We start from the raw sequence: 6,000 nt of genomic DNA, 5'->3' as shown, positions 1-6,000 counted from the left end.
CTGGTGGCTCAGTGGTAGAGAATCTGCCTGCAATGCAGGAGACACAGGAGACACGGGTTCAATCCCTGGGTAGGAGGATCCCTTGGAGGAGAGAATGGCAACCTACTCCAGTATTCTTGCTGGGAAAATCCTGTGGACAGAGGAGCTTGGTGGGCTAAAGTCCATAAGTTGCAAAGTCAGACACAACTGAAGCAACTGAGCAAGAACAAGACATTCTATAAATGTTTCTCTGCTGGGTCAGTTACAAGAGAAATACAAAATAGCTGTAGAAATATTGAAAACAAACAATTATAGAACAAAATTAAAACCTGTCACTTGAAGACAAGAGCTGTTAGCATTTTACTATTTCATTTCAATGTTCTAACTGCATATATACTTTTTACCAAATTATGGTAGTTTTCCACTTATAATGGGAAAATATTATCCTCCATTAATACTATTTGTTCACACTAGCTTTTTTTTGTCTTCATGATAGTTAATTCTCTCCATTCCACAGGTGACGAAATTGATACTCAAATAACTTGAAAAACTTCCCTAAGTATGACCCTGTTTGATATACACTTTGTGACCTCTCCATTTGGCAAGGAGAATTCAAGATTTAGACAAAGAACCATAATAGAATGCAGTGTATGGGAACTCTGTTAGAAGTTCAGAGGTGTTAGGAGTTTGGAGGCAGGAGGGATATGTCCGGCTACTCAGAATCAGGGAAGGCTTTATGGAGCAGACTGCATCTGAGATGGGTCTTAGAGGAAGGGTAGTAATTTGACATTGGAGAAAGACATTCTAAAGCAGGGAACAGTATAAACAAAGGGATGGGGGCAGAAAATCTTAGCACCTATTTGGGAAATTGTGATTAATTCAACTTGTTTTACTTTTGGGCTTTAGAAATCTCTTTGTGGAAAGCTATAAAACTGAAAGTTAGAAGAAGACTGAAGTTCAGATGTTTTGTAGATGGATGGGTAGGAAAGGAATTATGCCTTATGAAGCTAACTTTGGCTTCAGAGCCTGGGGCCAATTGAAGGGAGAAGGTGGCAGAAAGACCACCAATTCAGTGTATACTTCAGTTCAGTTCAGTTCAGTCGCTCAGTCATGTCCGACTCTTTGCAACCCCATGAATCGCAGCACGCCAGGCCTCCCTGTCCGTCACCAACTCCCGGAGTTCACTCAGACTCACATCCATCTAGTCGGTGATGCCATCCAGCCATCTCATCCTCTGTTGTCCCCTTCTACTCCAGCCCCCAATCCCTCCCAGCATCAGAGTCTTTTCCAATGAGTCAACTCTTCACATGAGGTGGCCAAAGTACTGGAGTTTCAGCTTTAGCATCATTCCTTCCAAAGAAATCTTTGGATCTCCTTGCAGTCCAAGGGACTCTCAAGAGTCTTCTCCAACAACACAATTCAAAAGCATCAATTCTTCGGCGCTCAGCTTTCTTCACAGTCCAACTCTCACATCCATACATGACCACTGGAAAAACCATAGCCTTGACTAGATGGACCTTTGTTGGCAAAGTAATGTCTCTGCTTTTCAATATCCTATCTAGGTTGGTCATAACTTCTCTTCCAAGGAGTAAGCGTCTTTTAATTTCATGGCTGCAGTCACCATCTGCAGTGATTTTGGAGCCCCCAAAAATAAAGTCTGACACTGTTTCCACTGTTTCCCCAACTATTTCCCATGAAGTGACGGGACCAGATGCCATAGTGTGTACTTACTGGGCTCTATTACATGCTGGGTATTCCAGCTAGAAGAATACAACAGACCAAGTAACCGAGCTGATTGGTTGGGAGAAAGGTGGTGCTATTAGAAAAATGAGAAGATTTGGGAAAGAAGAGTCCAGATTTGTGTTTTCTGAGTTTGGGTGGCCCAGGACTTAACTGGTTATTCAGATTGGTGCTTCAGAGAGGGGAGGGCTGGATGTCCTTATATTTGAGAATTCTAGTTGATGGGATGGTCATGGCTGATACTGAAAGTGAGAGGCGACGGATATCAGTATGGTAATTGGTAAAACTGTGGAGGAAGTAACGGTAGATAAATATCTTAAATTTACTGACTATCCATCAGGCAATGTTCTAAGCATTTTACAAGCTTTATCTCATTTAATCCTCAGAACAAACACTGTGAGATAGATGCTGTTTGCTTATCCACTTTGTAGATATCCCATATTACTTGGAGATGTGGGTTAAGTGCCAGATGACTGCAGTAGAGCAAGTCACACAAATTTTTTGGTTTCCCAGTATATAAAAATTATGTTATACCATACTGTAGTCTATGAAGTGTGCAATAACATTATGTCTAAAAAGCTGATGTACATACCTTAATTAAAAAATACTTTATTGCTAAAAGATGGTAACCATCATCTGAATCTTCAGTGATTCATAATCTTTTTGCTGGTGGAGGATCTTGTCTCAGTGTTGATGGCTTCTGACTGATCAGGATGGTCTTGCTGAAGGTTAGCATGGCTGTGGAAATTTCTTAAAATAAGACAACAGTGAAGTTTGAAGCATCAATTGTCTCCTCCTTTCATGAACAATTTCTCTGTAGTGTGTATTGTTGTTTGCTTATAGCATTTACCCACAAGTAAAGCTTCTTTCCAGTAGTCATGTATAGATGTGAGAGTTGGGCTGTGAAGAAAGTTGAGCGCTGAAGAATTAATGCTTTTGAACTGTGGTGTTGGAAAAGACTCTTGAGAGTCCCTTGGACTGCAAGGAGATCCAACCAATCCATTCTAAAGGAGATCAGTCCTGGGTGTTCTTTGGAAGGAATGATGCTAAAGCTGAAACTCCAGTACTTTGGCCACCTCATGCAAAGAGTTGACTCATTGGAAAAGACTCTGATGCTGGGAGGGATTGGGGGCAGGAGGAGAAGGGGACGACAGAGGATGAGATGGCTGGATGGCATCACTGACTCGATGGACGTGAGTCTGAGTGAACTCTGGGAGTTGGTGATGGACAGGGAGGCCTGGCGTGCTGTGATTCATGGGGTTGCAAAGAGTCGGACATGACTGAGCGACTCAACTGAACTGAACTGAACTGAAAGCTTCTTTCAAAAACCAGAATAAATCCTCTCAGATCCTGCTGTTGCTTTGCCAACTAGGTTTATGTAATATTCTAAATTCCGTGTTGTTTAACAATCAAGTTCACCTTCTCAAATGGGCATGGTTGATACACCCAAAACAACCACAACAGTAACATCAAAGATCTCTAATTAAACATCACCATAACAAACATAACAATAGTGAAAAAGTTTGAAATATTGCAAGAATTACCAAAATGTGACACAGAAACATGACATGAGCAAATGCTGTAGGAAAACAGTGCTGATAGACTGGCTTGACATAGAGTTGCCACAGACCTTCATTTGTAAAAAAAAAAAAAAAAAAAAAGCAATATCTGCAAAGTGTAATAAAACGAGATATGCCTGTGTAGATGGGGAGGCTGGGTCTCAAGATCACAGAGCTGGCGAATGTTCAATCTGGGATTGACCTCTAACAAGCTGACCTTGAGCCTGTGTAATGGAGCTCTCCTTCACCCCTGGCCTGGGAAGATTCCACGTGTTGTGGAGCAACTAAGCACAGCAACTAGTGAAGCCTGCATGTCCCAGAGCCTGTCAGGCTCTGCAACAGGAGAAGCTGTCTCAGTGAGAAGCGCTCACACCACAACTGGAGAAAAGCCGTCTCAGCGAGACGCCCGCGCGCACTGCAACGGGAGAGAAGCCGCCATTTGCTGCAACTGGAGAGAAGCCGCCATTTGCTGCAACTGGAGAGAGCCTGCACACAGCAACGAAGACCCAGGGCATCCAAAAATAAATAAGTCTTCAAAAAAAAAAAAAAAAGAAAAAGAAAAAGGGCGTTGAAAGAAAGCCCAGAGAGGCTGCTACCAGTAGGCACCTGTGTTGACATTACTGTGGGTATGAAGCAGATGTCAAGGAAACACTGAGGCTGCATCTCTGTGATCGGAAGCATTGTTTGGTTCAGTGGCTTAGCCAGAAAGACTATTCAGGAGAAATATGGTTATTGAGCAATTGCTACCTGGTTGGTTAATCATGGTCTATGTCTACATTTACATATTCTTAGTTTTTAACACTAAGGCAATGGGAATTTAACATAACCTCACTGTCTAATAATTTTGAATAGCTCAGGGAATAACTCATTTGCAGAAGAGAAAAGTCTGACTCATGCTTTTTGTTGAAAAGAAATATGTTTGCTAATTTAGAGTATAGACAAAAAAGAAAGCTACAACTGGAATTGGGTTTAACAAAATTGCATTGAATTAAGCACATGCCTGAAGGAAGGTTACAAACGACTTGTAATTATTGTTTCAGTGGTTTTATGGGTAAATTTGCAATTCCAAAACCACCTTCCTTAAGGCTCTCCTCTTAATCTAATTCAATAAGAATTTATTGACTATTATTACAGGTTTAAGCTGTGCCAGGCACCAAGAGTGCTATAAAAGGGATATTTACTTATTTATTGAATAAACATTTACTGAGAAGTTACTGGGTCTGGCACTGTATTTGGTGCTGAGGTTAGAATGGTGAGTAATGTGGAAACGATCCCTGACCTCCTGGAGCTTATGGTCTAGTGGAAATGACAGACATTGATTAAAAACAGACACACCACAGATAAAAATTTGTTTACAAACTGACCTGAGAGCCATGAATGATCTTTTCGGGAAACAGGATTTACCAATGAGAGAATAAGATAAAATGACAAGCAAAATTTAGCAACCTTGTCTAGAATGATTTTTATGCTATTAATTTATTTAGTAATCTCTCTTTTCATAGACAGATGAAGTAAACACTATTCCAAACACTAATAACACTATTATCCTTCTCATTTAGGAGGACAGTTTTACTTTCATTCACCTTTTTCCTTTAGGCATTTTTTATTTCTCTTTATTTTTCCTTTGCTTGTAAAGCTGTATAATTGTGGTGGCTTGTTGGCTGAAGGTTCATTCATGCTAGTGACAAACAAAAGCAGTGGAGGAGGGGGTCATATTAGTAAGGGCTTCAGCACCTCAATTTCGGGGGTGCTTTGAATGTTGTAAAACCGTGTGTGTCATGGAGACAGGTGGCTATGCTAAGTAGCTGAACTTCCTCAGATACGTACTGACGAAGACTTCAGTTGAAGTCTCTTAGAAGCAAGATCAGTGTTTTCTACAATGTTAAAAAAATGTCTTGAGTGACTGCTTCATTGCCAAGTCCCCGTGGACAGTCAATTGTTGATCGACATTAATGTTGACTTCTAATGTTGGCTGGTGCTCTTTATTTGTCCACATAAGAAACGTCAGAAGGGATTGTGCTTTTCCATGAAACTCAAACCTGTGAGAATGTGCTTTTCATTTTATTTCCAAATGCTTTTCAACCTTCCCACTGAGCTCGTGTTCATAGCCCAGAACAGAACATGTGGCAAAAATCTGGCGAGTCTTTTTCAGAGGAAGAGGTGTCTTTGTTACAAAGAAAGAAAAAGTTATTATCATGGACTTTGGAAATGGAGAAAACTATGAGAAGAGATCATTTTGAAAAGAAAAAGAACCTAGCTTATTCTGACGTATAAATGGAAAATATGATTTCTGAAATTAACTTGTCTTTCCTTAGAAACTATCAAGATAGGCAACTTTTTTCACTAAAAGTCATTTAAAATGTAGAAGTTTTTGTTTATTTTATATAATGTGGGTAACACAAAGGAAATTTTAAAAAAGTTATAAAAAGTCTGTGGTGGAAAAGTATTAAAAAGAGTAGTTCTTTAAGTGGTACATTTAGAATAGTAAAGAAAAACATTTAGTGTGTAATAATATTTAGTTACCGTCTCTGACTGGTAGACCATCAGTCCTTTTGCCAATTGACTGGCTATTGCTCTAAGATGACTTTTTATAAGATCAGGATTTCTTGACATTCTAGAGAGTAGTAAAAAATCAAAACCAGACACTAAAACCCCTATAGTGTGATTAACAAAAAAAATTGCGAAGGAATTTCACATGTCCTGTGATTTCTTATTCTCTTGG

The sequence above is a fragment of the Bos indicus genome, chromosome 5, assembly GCF_029378745.1.
Source record: "Bos indicus isolate NIAB-ARS_2022 breed Sahiwal x Tharparkar chromosome 5, NIAB-ARS_B.indTharparkar_mat_pri_1.0, whole genome shotgun sequence".
Lineage (NCBI taxonomy): Eukaryota > Metazoa > Chordata > Mammalia > Artiodactyla > Bovidae > Bos > Bos indicus.
Note: the sequence above shows the minus strand (reverse complement) of the source record.